This window comes from Plecotus auritus (assembly GCF_963455305.1).
Source record: "Plecotus auritus genome assembly, chromosome: 2".
NCBI classification, from domain to species: domain Eukaryota; kingdom Metazoa; phylum Chordata; class Mammalia; order Chiroptera; family Vespertilionidae; genus Plecotus; species Plecotus auritus.
In genome coordinates, this window is record NC_137771.1 from 228,188,694 (window position 1) to 228,204,155 (window position 15,462).

Below are 15,462 nucleotides of genomic sequence, written 5' to 3' on the forward strand. Positions count from 1 at the left end.
TGAGACTATGTGAGTGTGTGTGAGTGTGAGATTTGTGAGTGTGTGTGTGTGACTTTGTGTGAGTGTGTGACTGTGTGTGAGTGTGAGACTATGTGAGTGTGTGTGAGTGTGAGACTGTGTGTGTGTGTGACTTTGTGTGAGTGTGTAGGGGCTTCTTCCATCTTCACGCAGCTGCCTGCTCTCAATCTCTCTCTGATCTGCTTCTGTCATCACATCTCCTTTATTCTTTTTTCAAAGTCGAGGTGTAACTGACGTATATTACGGTAACTTTGGGGTGTACAACACAACGGTTCAGCATAGGTTTGAACTGTGACCTGACCGCCACAACAAGGCTAGTGAGCACCCATCTCCGTGAAAGTGACCGCTGCTTCCCTGCTGAGAACTGTGGGACTCGCTCTCTCGCCGTTTTTCCGTATTCCACGCGGCCTTACTGACGGGGTCGCCATGCTGTGCGTTACACCCAGGGCACTGCGCCCGATCGCTGGACGCTGGTACCTTTTCACTTCTCTTAGCCACTTTGCATCCCCCGTCTCTTTATGAGTTTGTTTTGTGTTTTATTTTTTAAAAAAGATTTCACATGTACGTTACACTGTCCAGTATTTGTTTTTCTTCACCTGCCTCATTTCACTTAGCACCGTACCTTGGAGGCCCACCCATATCGGATATTCCACATGTTCTTCATCCACTCGTCCATCGATGGACACGCCTCCCTTTCCTATTTTTTAATAGATTTTAAAATACGTTTTTATTGATTTTAAAGAGAGGAAGGGAGAAGGATAGAGATATGAGAGAGAAACATCAATTGGCTGCCTCCTGCACGCCCCCCACCAGGGATCGAGCCTGCAACCCGGGCATGTGCCCTGGCCGGGAATCGAACCCCGACCTCCTGGTTCATAGGTCCACGTTCAACCACTGAGCCACGCCAACTGAGCGGGTGTCCTGTAATTTAACTCCATCCTGACCCATCCATCTGGAGTGAATCGGACCCACAGGCTCGGGGCTCTGTCCCATGAGACTGCCCCCCACTCCAGAAGTCATTGTGAGTAGGAGGTCCCCAGGTTACCCACAATTCTGTCTGACTTGCCTACAAATCGAGGTTCCATGACCCCTCCCAGGGTTAAGGTAATTTGCAGGAGCAGTTCACAGACCTCAGGCACAGTGACTCACCTCTGCCCGATGACTGAGGACGTGATAAGGGATTCAGGTGACAGCCGGGTGGAGACACACAGGGTGGGGTCTCGGCTTGCCGAGCCCGCAGCTCCCTCCGGGTGGGGTGGGGCACGCTGCCTCCTGGTGCGTGGCTGCGTGGACACTCTCCACTCCCTCCCGCCCCCGTGGGGTTCATGGAGCCGCTCACGTAGGCAAGTTAACCATTAACCTCCAGCCGGTTCCCTTCTCCACGGAGTCGGGGTGGCTGGTGCTCCCCGTTCTAATCAGGGCTTGACTGTGTGGGACCAGCCTCATCCTAGGGCCACCCAGAGTCACCCATCAGGACAGAAGACACCTGTCATCCAGGAACCGCAGGGCCTCGGCAGCCCCGAGCCAGGAAGCAGGGGCAGAGCACGTGTGGGGTCTGCGGGGCCACAGGGAAGGGGTGGTTGGGGGACAGCAAACCCCTCCTCTTCACAAACAACCTCTTTTCTGGGTCCACATTCCCCCTGAAAAGACTCTGCCGGACGTGAGAGTCCAGCAAAGCTGGGGAGCGATGGGATAATGTCCATCCTGGGCCCACGGGCTGGCGGGCGGGACCTGGGAAGTCCGCCGGACCCCGACTCGCGGACACGGAAGTGAGCGCGGTGCCGCACGCTCTGCTCTCAGGCACCGAGAGTAACCAGTGCACTGCAGGGCCTGGCTGGTGTGGCTCAGTGGCTAGAGCGTTGGCCTGCGGACTGAAGGGTCCCAGGTTCGAATCCGGTCAAGGGCACCTGCCTGGATTGCGGGCGTGTGTCTGACTTAAGGAGAATTTTCATGGATTTGGGACTTGTACACTTCACACAAGCAAGCTTTCTTTCTTTTTTTTTTAAAATGTATTTTTATTGATTTTTTACAGAGAGGAAGGGAGAGGGACAGAGAGCTAGAAACATCGATGAGGAGAAACATCTATCAGCTGCCTCCTGCACACCCCCCACTGGGGATGTGCCCGCAACCAAGGTACATGCCCTTGACCGGAATCGAACCTGGGACCCTTCAGTCCGCAGGCCGACGCTCTATCCACTGAGCCACACCGGTCAGGGCCATGCAAGCTTTCTTTACCATTGTTTTCCTTATGATGATAATAACACCTGCTCATTGTGGGGGAATCTATAAACTACAGACCAATAATAAAGAGAAAAAAATTTCCCCATAATCTTGCACCCCAGAAGGAACCACAGTTTACACCTTGAAACTCCCAGGCCCTCGAGCGCCTGTGACGTGTGAGGAGGCAGTGCGAACGCACCCTCTCTGAGAAGGCCAGGAAAACCAGTCGGGCCCTGGCCCGTGTGGCTCAGTGGTCGGAGCGACCCACAATGGGGACAAGATAGAAAGGAATCTGTTGTGTCTCACGAGCTTGTCGAACCCGGGCTGCCCCAGCGTCAGGACATCCTGCGGACACAGCGGACTGCCCAGCCTGAGCACGGCCTGGGCCTGGGAGAGGGCCACACGCCGTGGTCACTGGTCAGCGACCTGGAGAGGGAGGGACCCCGGAGACGGTGCCAAGACCTGGGCTGGCCTGGGGGCCCCACGGGACACATTTCACAGTGACTCCGAGGCCGGTTTCACCACCGACCGTGCAGAGCGGGGCCTGGGACCCTCCTGAGGGTGCCAGCAATTTCCTCAGCGATGACTCCCGTGGTGGCAGGGAGCAGGGTGGTTCCCTCGGGGGGTCACCCGGTGGGGCTAGGAAAGAGCTGCGCTTCCCTCCTGACCCTGAGCGGTCAGCGGTGCAGGAGACCTGGGCTGGCCTGGCTGGCGGGTCCCGGGAGGGTCAGGCCCTCAGGCCAGCCAGGCTCAGCGCTGAGCCCTGCAGAGGGGAGGGCAGCGCGGCCTGGACCAGCTGCTGGACACTCGTGCGGGTGGCCCGTCCCTGCGCCAGGCGCCCGCTGGGCCCGGCTGTCCTCCCAGAAGCCGCCCCACCGGAGCTGGCGCCAGGCCTGGGGGCGCAGGCAGGCGAGGCCGCACCCCGGGGCACCCCTGGGCGCCCCTGAGCGGGTCAGCCCGGCAGGAACGGGGCGGGGAGCGCAGGTTGAGCCCGCGGGTCCCGGCGCCCTGCGCAGCCAGCAGCCCGCCCGCCTGGGACGCCGCCCACGGGGACCGCCACCGGCTCCCGCACCGCAGGCTGTGGTCGAGGTGAGAAGACACCTTACCCGCCGTAAAGCCCTTCCCTGCTTCCCGCGGGCGGAGGGTGACATGTGGTTATCACGCTGTAACCACAGCCTCAGAGGTTACTCAGCGGAGGTGGAAGGAACAGGGAGCGCCCAGCCGCCGGCGCCCAGCAGCCGTTCCTCGAAGCTGGTGCCCGCCCCGCGCGGTGCCCCCAGGCGGGGGCTGGGCCAGGCCGTGCCCTCGGATGCTCGGTGCCCCCAGGCGGGGGCTGGCCAGGCCGTGCCCTCGGATGCTTGGTGCCCCCAGGCCGGCGCTGGGCCAGGCCGTGCCCTCGGATGCGTGGTGCCCCCAGGCGGGGGCTGGGCCAGGCCGTGCCCTCCGATGCGCGGTGCCCCCAGACGGGGGCTGGCCAGGCCGTGCCCTCGGATGCGCGGTGCCCTCGGCGTCCCACCCGGGAGCCAGCGCGAGGCTCCATGGTGCAGCAAATGCACACACAGCCCGAGGGAGCACATCAGTTCCTCGAGGACTGTCGAGACTGAGCCTCCAGAGTGCGCCCCGTCATACGGACTCTGCCTCCGGGGCCTTGTCGCCAAACGAGAGGCGAGACAGCGTGGGGCCAGGATGAGGCGACCGCGGGGCCTAGGCCATTCTCAGAGGAGAGCTGGCCAGCACGGCCCACCCCTGCCCACTGCGGGGGGGGTGGCGGGGGGGAAGGACCAGGAGGCTGGGTCAGAGCCCGGTGGGGGCGGACGGCAGGGACTCGCAGAGAGGGGGTCCGGAGGCGGCTCCAGACCGTGAGGGTTAAGCAGAGAGTGGGTGGGAGGCGTGCTTGGGGCAGGGCCGTGAGTTGAGGAGGTGGTGGGGCCAACGAAAATTTGTGTTGATTTATTTTATTTTATTTATTTTTAAGGAAATTTTTAAAAATATATTTTTAAGTTGATTTCAGAGAGGAGGGGAGAGGGAGAAAGCGAGAGAAACATCCATGATGAGAGAGAATCATTGATCAGCTGACTCCTACACGCCCCCCACTGGGGATGGAGCCCACAACCCAGGCCTGTGCCCTTGCCTGGAATGGAACCGGGACCCTTCAGTTCGCAGGACGATGCTCTATCCACTGACTAGGGCTAAATTTATTTATTTAAAAAAAGTTTTTTTTATTGATTTCAGAAAGGAAGGGAGAGGGAGAGAGGGAGAGGGAAAGAGAGGGAGAGTGGGAGAAAGAGAGAGAGAGAGAGAGATCAATTGGCTGTTCCTACATACCCCCTACTCTACTGGGGATGGCGCCTGCACCCTGGCATGTGCCCTAGCAGGAATGGATCCACTGACCTCTTGGGTCATGGGTCACCCCTCAACCACTGAGCCACATGGGCTGGGCAGTGTGTGGGTTCTTGACTTCATGTAGGAAGGATTTCCCAGCACGACTGCAGGTGGCTTGTGAGCGTGTGTTTATGAAAGCTCGCCGTTCCGGAGATTGGGAGTCCAAGGTCAGGGTGTAGGCCCCCTGCTGGTTGCAGACTCCAAATTCTCCCGTGTCCCCACCTGGCAGAGAGCAAAGTGGGGAGCAAGCTCTCGGGTGACTCTTACAAGGGCACTAATCCCATTTGGGAGAGCTCCACCCTCATGACCTCGTGTAACCCTGGTTTATCTGCTAAAAGCCCGCCTCCTAATACATCACCTGGGGGTATGGTTGCAATATGGGAATTTCCAGGGGACACAGACATTCAGTTCACAGCACTCAGACTGGAGACTCCAGGTTTAATTTTTAATAACGTGAGCTTATTTTTGTGAGAGTGATGAGGTCGGGAGGTCGGCAGAGGCCATGCCCCCCCACAGGTGCTCCAGGTAAAGGGGAGGCCACGCCCCGTGCGGGCCTGGCTTTCCCAGACCTGCCGACCTGACCTGCCGCGCCCCCCTCCCACTGTGACTCCAGGGAACGTCATGCTGGGCCATCCGACAGGCTTCACACTTCCCGCTCTCTCACCACTTTGTAATTCGGTGAATAAATCATTTGCTTACTCATTCATTCATTTCACCATTAATTGTTAGTGAGCACCTCTGTGTGCCAGGTACTTTCTAAGCATTGGGGATACTGACTCAAAGAGATTAAAAGAAAGAAAAAGCCCTGACCGGTGTGGCTCAGTGGATAGAGCGTCGGCCTGCGGACTGAAGGGTCCCAGGCTCGATTCCGGTCAAGGGCGCGTACCTTGGTTGCGGGCACATCCCCAGGTGGGGGTGCGCAGGAGGCAGCTGACCGATGTTTCTCTCTCATCGAAGTTTCTAACGCTCTATCCCTCTCCCTTCCTCTCTGTAAAAACTCAATAAAATATATTTAAAATGACTGAGGAGGGGAAGGGCAGAAGGCCAGCCAGCTTGTAAGCAATTGCAACCATCTACCAAGAGGTGATGGCGGCTTGGACGAGGCGGCAGCCGTGGCGTGGAGGTGGTGAAAGTGGTCAGACTTGAGAGCTTTGGTGGCTGTGCCGGCGGATTTCCTGAGTGATGGAGAGTGAGGCATGGGGGGAGGGGCTCGGAGTCTTTGGTCTTGGCAACTGTCAGGAAGGAGTTTGCTTATTGCAACGGGGAAGTCTGAGGGTGGCAATGTTGGTTTGATTTCAAATCAGCATCAGTCTCTCTCTCTTTTTACTTATTTTTTAAAAATATATTTTATTGATTTCAGAGAGGAAGGGAGAGGGAGAGAGAGAAACATCAATGATGAGCCCTAGCCGGTGTGGCTCAGTGGATAGAGCGTCGGCCTGCGGACTCAAGGGTCCCAGGTTCGATTCCGGTCAAGGGCACATGCCCGGGTGTGGGCTTGATCCCCAATAGGGGGTGTGCCGGAGGCAGCCGATCCATAATTCTCTCTCATCATTGATGTTTCTATCTCTCTATCCCTCTCCCTTCCTCTCTGAAATCAATTAAGAAATATATTAAAAAAAAAAAAAAAAAGAAACATCCATGATGAGACAGAATCATCACTCGGCTGCCTCCCGCACGCCCCCTACTGGGGATTGAGCCCGCAGCCTGAGCACGTGCCCTGACCCAGAATCAAACCGTGACCTTCTGGTTCCTGGGTCGAGGCTCAACCCCTGAGCCACGCCGGCTGGGCAGTCTCATCACTTTATAAGGGAAGACATTTTTAAAAAAGATATTGTGTCTGAAGCTCAGGATTCTAGAATCTCCTAGATTAATCCTGAAACCACAAACTGCCGTGGAAACTGCTTATCCCAGCGACATCCCTGTGGCACGGGGCGAGCACGCCCGTCTCACACGCATCACTCAGCCGCACGGGGCGGCCTTGTTGCCCACCTCACACGGCCACGGGGGCGGAGAGGGGACTGGACCCCGACTCTGCACCTTGAAGCCCCCGTCTTTTTTTTTTTTTTTTTTAATATATTTTATTGATTTTTTACAGAGAGGAAGGGAGAGGGATAGAGAGTTAGAAACATCGATGAGAGAGAAACATCGATCAGCTGCCTCCTGCACACCCCCCACTGGGGATGTGCCCGCAACCAAGGTACATGCCCTTGACCGGAATCGAACCTGGGACCCTTCAGTCCACAGGCTGACGCTCTATCCACTGAGCCAAACCGGTTTCGGCAGCCCCCGTCTTTTTTAAGCAAGCAAGAATTTCCTGGCTGCAGCATAAATGAAACCAGACAACGCAGGGGTCCGGCTGCCTGCCACGACCTGAGCCAATTTGGCAGAGACGGGGTGGAATCAATCCTCTGAGCGTTGATTCCAGTCCTGCCGGCAGCGTGGGAGAGCCGCGTGGGAGAGCCGCGGGGGAGAGCCGCATGGGAGAGCCGCGGGGGAGAGCCGCGGGGCGGCCAGGAGAATCTGCTCTGCCCCCGGGAGCCGGCTGCTTCTATGGGGAGGACAGAGATGACATGGGAAGCAGGAATCGCAGGCCGGGGGAAGCAGGCAGGCTGGGGCGGGCTCCATTGTCTGGGCAACAAGGTGGTTAATCTTTCCAGGGGCCGGACCCCATTTCAAGGTCCAAGGTTCACTCCTGGGCCCCGGGGACGCTTGGCTCCCAGCCAGGGTAGAATGTGCGTGCTTTAGTCAGAACAGGGCAAGCACGGTTCACAGAGCAGCGGGATTCTTATTGCTTACAGCTGCAGTCCCCAACATTCTACTTTCTTTTTTTTTTAAACATATTTTTATTGATGTCAGAGAGGAAGGAAGAGGGAGAGAGAGATAGAAACATCAATGATGAGAGAGAATCATTGATCGGCTGCCTTCTGCACGCCCCCCACCGGGGATCAAGCCACAACCCGCAACCTGGGCATGTGCCCTTGACCGGAATCGAACCTGGGACCCTTCAGTCCGCGGGCCGACGCTCTATCCATCGAGCCACACCGGCCAGGGCTCTACTTTCTTTGTAGGCCCCTAAGGAGCACACTCAGCTCAGGGCCTCAGCCGCAGGAGGGCCCGGCCGGGCTGGCGGGCTCCCTGGGAAGTCAGAGAAAAGGGGGGAGGGTTAGGCTCGGACCAGCTGCCACTGTCCGCTGCTCTCCTGGCGGCAAGTCTTGTGGGGCCCCTTGGGCTGGAGAGGGGGGAGGGGCCGGGGGACATGCTCCCCTGGGGGAGGATGTGCTTTTTGGTGCTTGGCTGCAGCGGGACGTTGGCCACGTCCGGAGAGAGGGTGGCCTGTCGGCGCCGGGGCGGCTGAGCTCTGCTGGGTCCGCACACGGAGAGCCACGCGCCCCCAGTGGGAGGGAGGCGACGCAGACGCTGCGCTCCGTCCGGTGGCGCCTGAACCAGCGCCAGCACACATCAGAGGAAGGGGGTCAACAGGCCACCGGGTCCACAGCCCCACAGACTCCGAGAAGCTACACTTCCCCACGGGAGTTGTTTCACGCTGACCCGGCACCAAGCCGCCTGTGTCCTGCCTGGGGGCGGGGGGGCCACGGCGGCCGGCCTTGACCTTGGGGGTGAGGCGAGCTGCACCGTGCGGCCAGCACCCGCCGGGCTGCGGGCTGAAGGGCTGCCCCCGGCCTTGGCGTTCCGGCTTCCCGTCCCTGAAATGGCAGGAGGAGGCAGACCCGGGAGCTGCGGCTCACGTATCTCTTCTGGACGGTTGTCGCCGGGAAGGTGTGAGCTGCAGGCAGTGATGCCAGGCCGCTGGGCCGCGGCCAGAGGAAGTGTCCGGGCCCCGCCTGGTTTAGTTTGGGAGAAAGACAAGTGAGAGAGATGCTGTCTGTGGCCAGTCCCTCTCCCAAAACAAACGGCGACCAGACCGCTCCCGGGTTATGGCCCGCGGCTACGATTTCACTGGCGCCGAGCGGACACTTCTTTTTTAAAAAATATATTTTATTGATTTTTTACAGAGAGGAAGGGAGAGGGATAGAGAGCTAGAAACATCGATGAGAGAAACATCGATCAGCTGCCTCCTGCACACCCCCTACTGGGGATGTGCCTGCAACCAAGGTACATGCCCTTGACCGGAATCGAACCCGGGACCCTTCAGTCCGCAGGCCGGCGCTCTATCCACTGAGCCACACCGGTTAGGGCAGAGCGAACACTTCTTGCTCAGGCACACCCGTCCCTGCGCCTGCGAGGAGCCGGTCCCTCCCGGCACTTCTTCCCGCTTCGAGCCCAAGGCTGCTGCCGCATCCGTCGGGAGGCGCGGCTGGTTCTCTGCTCCGTGCAGGTCACGTTGAAATTGAGGTGCAGGGGGGCTGAGCTCCTGTCGGAGGCTCCGGGAGAAAGATCCCTCCTGGTTGCGGGCAGAACTCGGGCCCCCGAGCTGAGCTGAGGACGGAGGCCTGGCCTGCAGGTCCCTGCGGGCTGTGGGCCAGCGGCTGGAGGCACCCATTCCTTGCCACGTGGCTCCCTCCGTCTTCAGGCCGGCCCTGGGGTGCGGGCCCTCTCTGACTTCCTCTTCCGTGGTGAGCCAGAGGAAACTCCCTGCTCACCAAACCCAGGCCCACAGGCACCCCCTCTCAAGGTCAACGGGGTTAGGAGAGAGCCGAACGGTGGGAGTGAGACCCATCATGGCCTCAGGCTCCAGGCGTGAGCGCGCGGGCCGTCCTTGAACTCTGCTCCCCACACCCTGCTTCCAGCATGGTCGCCCCGCCACCCCCCCCAAGCTTGTTTCCTCCAGCTGCAGAGTGGGGTCCCGGGGAGCGGCTCTGGCGTGGGAAGGGTGGGAATGGGCTCAGGGTCAACTCCCTTTGCGCCAGGGAGCCCTGTGGCGGGAGGGCCTCGGGGTGTCCCAAGGCGGTCAGCCCCTGTGTGGACAGGACCCTGGTGCGGGCGGTGGCTCCGCAGCGAGGCCCTCCCGATGGCACTGTCAGGGGCGGTGCCTCCTGGCAACACGGGGTGGGGGGAGGGAACGTGCTGTTCCTTCCGGGGGGCATCGTAGCTACTGGGGGCACCCCTCCCACTCCCACTCCCCCGTGTGATTGCGAATTAAACCCCAGCCATCATATGATGTCATCTATAGACGTTTCTGTGTCTTCAACATACAAGGAACCATTACCCAAAATAAATGAAAAATTCATAGTATAGTCTCTTTTAAAGTAAAATGTTATTTATTCATTTGAGGGAGGGAGTGGGGAAAGAGAGAGAGAAGGAGAGAGAGCCATTGATTTGTGGTTCCACTTATCTATGCACTCACTGGTTGATGCCTGTCTGAGCCCTGACCGGGGATCAAACCCACAACCTTAGTGTATAGGGACGATGCTCTAGGCCCGTGGTCGGCAAACTGCGGCTCGCGAGCCACATGCGGCTCTTTGGCCCCTGGAGTGTGGCTCTTCCACAAAATACCACGGCCTGGGCGAGTCTATTTTGAAGAAGTGGCGTTAGAAGAAGTTTAAGTTTAAAAAATGTGGCTCTCCAAAGAAATGCCAATCGTTGTGCTGTTGATATTTGGCTCTGTGGACTAAGGAGTTTGCCGACCACTGCCCTCGCCAACTGAGCCATCCGGCCAGGAGTAATTCATATTATAAAAGGGCAGTTAGTGCTTAAACTTTTAACTGTCTCACGAACGTCATAAACTCCCCTCTGTCTTTCTCTGAAGTTTGCTTGTTTAAGTCAAGCCTGGCCGGGTGGCTCAGTGGTTGAGCACTGACCTATGAACCAGGTCATGGTTTGATTCCTGGTCAGGGCACACGGTTCAATGCCCGGGTTGCGGGATTGATCCCCAGCAGGGGGCGTGTAGGCAGCAGCTGATCAATGATTCTCATCATTGATGTGTCTCTCTCTTCCTTTCCCATCTTCTCTGAAATAAAAAAATATATATATTATTTAAAAAACATAAACGTATACACTGGAGACCTTTATGAGGATAAAGAACGTTTATTTTTCATGTGAACACTTACAACCTACTGGAGAGTACACCCTTTGCAACTATTTAAACGCATCGGACACATTCTGGCTGTCAGGAGCGTGCGGGGTCCGGGACTTGTGCGTTCTTTTGGGGGAATTCCAAGCCAACGTCTAGAAAGGACTCGCGGCTCCCCGCCCGCCTCCTGACGGGCGTCCGTCAGGGTTGAGAGCAAGAGGAAGTGCCTGCTGGACAGCAACAGCAGCAGCAGCCCGTGACTAACGCATGCTTGCTTTCGAAAGAGATTTGCATGCGATACAAGCGTGTGATCCAGCACTTCTGGCCTTGAACTCTGTCTGGGCAGCTAAGACCAAGGGCTGCGGGGGGGGGGGGGGGGAGGAGAACAGGCCCGAGGAAGGAGGGAACAACGCACCAGCAGCCTCGGCTGCAGCTGCGCTGGAAGGGCTGCATCCATTCTTCATTTAAACACGACGCCGTCCCCACTCCTTGGCCTCTCCCCTCCACCCAGTGTGCTTCCCCCTGGCTCCTCGGACTCGGCGGGTGCGACCCCGACACCCCCAAGTTTTCAGTGAGAGAACCCCACTTGACTCTCGCCGTCGGCAAGAAGGAAGCGCAAAGCATCTCCCGTGAAAACACGTGTGAGAATATGCGGGTCTGCGCTTCCACAGCAAAAGCCAAAACACGGACGCGCAGACGGCAAAGCGGCCCGAGCCTCTGAGTACATGGTAACGCACACGCGGACCCGGTCTTTTCTCCCCCAACAATGAAGCACAGGCTTCAAAAGCGCACGGCGGAAGGACCATCCTCTCCTTCGCTAGGGCCCCTCGGCGCTAACCATGTGACCATGTGTGTTGTTCAGATGAGTCCAGGCTCTGGGGCTTCCTCCTCGAGCAGAACTGAAACTCAGTCTGTTGAACAACAGCTCCCCACGCCCCTCCCTTCGCCCCTCCAACAGTCACGCTGTCTCTTTTACCTTCTTCTTTTTAAAAAAAAAAAAAAAATTTTTAAAATTGATTTCAGAGAGGAAGGGGGAGGGGGAGAGAGAGAGAAACCTCAATGATGATAGAATGTTGGCCTGCAGCCCTAACCGGTTTGGCTCGTGGATAGCGCGTCGGCCTGCGGACTGAAGGGTCCCGGGTTTGATTCCGGTCAAGGGCATGTACCTTGGTTGCGGGCACGTCCCCAGTAGGGGGTGTGCAGGAGGCAGCTGATTGGTGTTTCTCTCTCATTGATGTTTCTAACTCTCTATCCCTCTCCCTTCCTCTCTGTAAAAAATCAATAAAATATATTTTTTAAAAAAAGGAATGTCGGCCTGCAGACTGAAGGGTCCCGGGTTCATTCCGGTCAAGGGCACATGCCCGGGTGGCTACAGGTCTAGTCGGGTTTCCTGTTTCTTCTTGAATCAGTTTTTGGAGTTTTTGTTTCTGCCTCCGCAGAACCTTGTCCGGTGTCACTCGCGGCAGTTCTGCTTCTCCGCGGAACGCTGGCTGATGGAGCGCCTCGGGCCCAGGCCCCTTCGCTGGGACGGCGGGTTGTCATTGGTTGGATTACTCCTCCGATCCCTTCACAGGCCACAGGCCTCGGCAGACTTTCTGTTTTCTCTTGAGCCCGTTTTTGTCGTGTGTGTCCTAGGAATTCACCCACTTCTTCGAGGTTATCTAATATTCTCGTGCACTTGTTTGCAGCGTCCCTTTCTAGCCCTTTGATGTCTGTAAGTTTGAGAGTAATGTCGCCTCTGTCCTGATTTTAGTCATTTCAGTCTTTCTTTCTCCTTGGCCAGCCTGGCTGAAGGTTCGTCAGTGTTCTTGATCTTCTCACAGAACAAGCTTTTGGTTTCATTGATCTTCCTTACTGCTTTTCTATTTCCTGTTTCCTTTATTTCCCCCTCTAATAGTCCTTCTGCTTCTTTGGGTTTAGTTTGTTCTTCTTTTTTCTAGTTTCTTTTTTTTTTTTTTTAATTTAAATATATTTTATTGATTTTTTTTACAGAGAGCAAGGGAGAGGGATAGAGAGTTAGAAACATAGATGAGAGAGAAACATCGATCAGCTGCCTCCTGCATACCCCCTACTGGGGATGTGCCCGCAACCAAGGTACATGCCCTTGACCGGAATTGAACCTGGGACCCTTCAGTCTGCAGGCCGACGCTCTATCCACCGAGCCAAACCGGTTAGGGCTTTTCTCTAGTTTCTTGAAGGGGAAGGTTGAGTTGATTTGAGACCCTTCTTCTTTCTTCGTACGGTCATTACGGCTATCACTTTCCCTCTGCGCACAGCTTTAGCTGCATCCCGTGGTTTGGGTGTGTTGTGTCTTCCTTTTGAAACGTCTTTAAGGTTTCCCTCCGCTTGTGGCTTCTTCTTGGACCCACCTGCTGTTCATGAGCACGCTGTTCAATTTCGACATGTGTGTGAACGTCTCAACCGTCCTTCTGTGAACTGATTTCCGATTTCATCCTCTTGTGGTCAGCGGTCATGCTCGGTTGGATATCAGTCCTTCACAACACGTACTCAGCGTGTGGCTGTGCAGGGGGTTTCTTGAAGTTCTATTCGTCAACATCTCATTTTGAGCAACGAGGAGAGGCAAGCGAAAGAAGACTCGAGCTGGCCGCCGTGTCCGGACCCAGGTAGGTCTGGTTGTTGGTTTTCCTGAGCAGGATGGAAGCAGGTGGGCAGACACGGAGCCACCGCCTTCTCTGCTGCAAGCGTGTCTCCTAAGGAGCAGGCATTACAGTGAGGGAGTCCTGGAGAAGGAAGCGCCGCGTCCCTCGTGACAGCCTTGGGAGGCGAGAAGGAGTAGGTTGTGAGTCTGAGCTGAGCTGGACCTGAAAGGGGACAGGCCTGGCCCAGGGCACGATGGCTGCCGGCACACCCTGTGGCTGAGATGACTCTTTGAACACTGACTCACCCCCTTTCTCTCATCTCTTGAACAAGCGGTGACACCAGCTGCCCTCCCCTGCCGGCCTGATCTCACCCCCAACTGCCCTCCCCTGCCGGCCTGATCTCACCCCCAACTGCCCTCCCCTGCCGGCCTGATCTCACCTCCAACTGCCCTCCCCTGCCGGCTTGATTGCCCCCAACTGCCCTCCCCTGCGGGCCTGATCTTGCCCCCATCTGCCTCTGCCTGCCTGATCACCCCTAACTGCCCTCCCCTGCCAGCCTGATCTCGCCCCCAACTGCCCTCCCCTGCTGGCCTAATCACCCCTAACTGCCTCTGCCTTGGCCCCCACCACCATGGCTTTGTCTGGAAGGAAGTCGGACGCCTGGAAAATGGCCAGTAGACCCAGTCTAATTGGCATATTACCCTTTTATTAGTATAGATAGGTTATATAGGATATGATTGCTTAAATGGGGGGGGAGCCTTTTTCATCATGAGGAGATGCTCTTGGCAGACAAAAATACATAATCCCTATATCTGGACTGATAGCCAGTCATATGTATTATACTGCCAAACCGGTCGTTAAAAAATTGAACCGCTTTCTTACACCTTACACCAAACAGCTGTTGCCCTTAAAACCCCTCCTCAGGTTCTGCCTTCCCAGTTCACCCAGATTAGGTTCTGATTGGTCGGTTTCTATGCCAGTCAGTGTCAAAAGCTCTGTTTCCTAGGCAGCCATTGGCTCCTTGCAGTTCATCCAGGTTTGGTTCTGATTGGTCAGTTTCTATGCCAGTCAGCGTCTCTGGGCCTATCTCCAGGCCTGATCAGAGAGATAGGGCTGATCAGCAACCTCCGCAGCTGCTGGCAAGACCCAGAGAGAAAGAGAAGCAAGGACTGATCAACAGCTGCCACGGAGGCTGCGGATCAGACCCTGCTTCTCTCTCTGGGCCTCTCTCTGGGCCTGATCTGCAGCCCCCTCGGCAGTCAGTGCTGGGTCGCCGCGGCAACCTAGCACTGACTGCAGGACTGACTTCCGGTGTTCGGTCATCCATTCAGTCGTTTTGGACGTTATAGACCCTGGATCTTTATATATATTTTACATATATATATATATATATATATATATATATATATATATATATATATATATATATTTGTATTGTTTTCCATGTGAACAACTATAACTCTCCCTGAATAATGTTTGTAACCATTGTTTTCAGTGGTGAGTGTAGCATGTCATGTGTGATGTGGCTGGTGTACGTCTCTGTCGGGCATTATGTATATTGGTGTGTGGTCCTGTGGTCCTGGGAGGGCCCAATAGTCCTTTTGAAGCTTAACATCTCGAGGGCTGCAATGAAAATGCCGCACGTCCAGCCACATGCGGATTTCAGGCAAACAATGAATAATATTCCACTGCAAGTACGTCCCAAGTATTGCAAGGGACATAAACTAGAGGTGGTTGTTTATCTGAAATTACAGGTGGGGCACATGACTTCTACAGGTTGATGTGGTAGAAATCATTTAGGAGATTTCAAAGGGGGAATGATATACTCCTATACTAAAAAATTCACAATCACCTCTTTCCACAAGTAAAATGCCAGAATATTCAAAGCATTCTACAACAAAAAATATTTTTATTATAAATATGTCCCATGCAATATTTGGCACACATTTCAGCTACAAAAATCATTGTTGACCTGAAATTCAAATTTAATTCAAATGTAACTGGGTATCCAGCATTTCTACTGGCGAAATCTAGCAACTCTAAACGATGTAACAGCAGCGTCAGCCACACACCGCCTTCTTCGTGTTAGGAATCAATTTCTAAAATACCAGCTGGTTGTGAGTCTAAACAGGGTAACGGTCTCCCTCTAGTGGCGAATCCACTTCATCATTTATTAACCGCTTCAAGGGTCAGCTGCAAAGTTAAGAACAGAGTCCTGACCGGCAAGTGTGGCTCAGTGGACAGAACGTCGGCCTCTGGACCGAAGGGTCC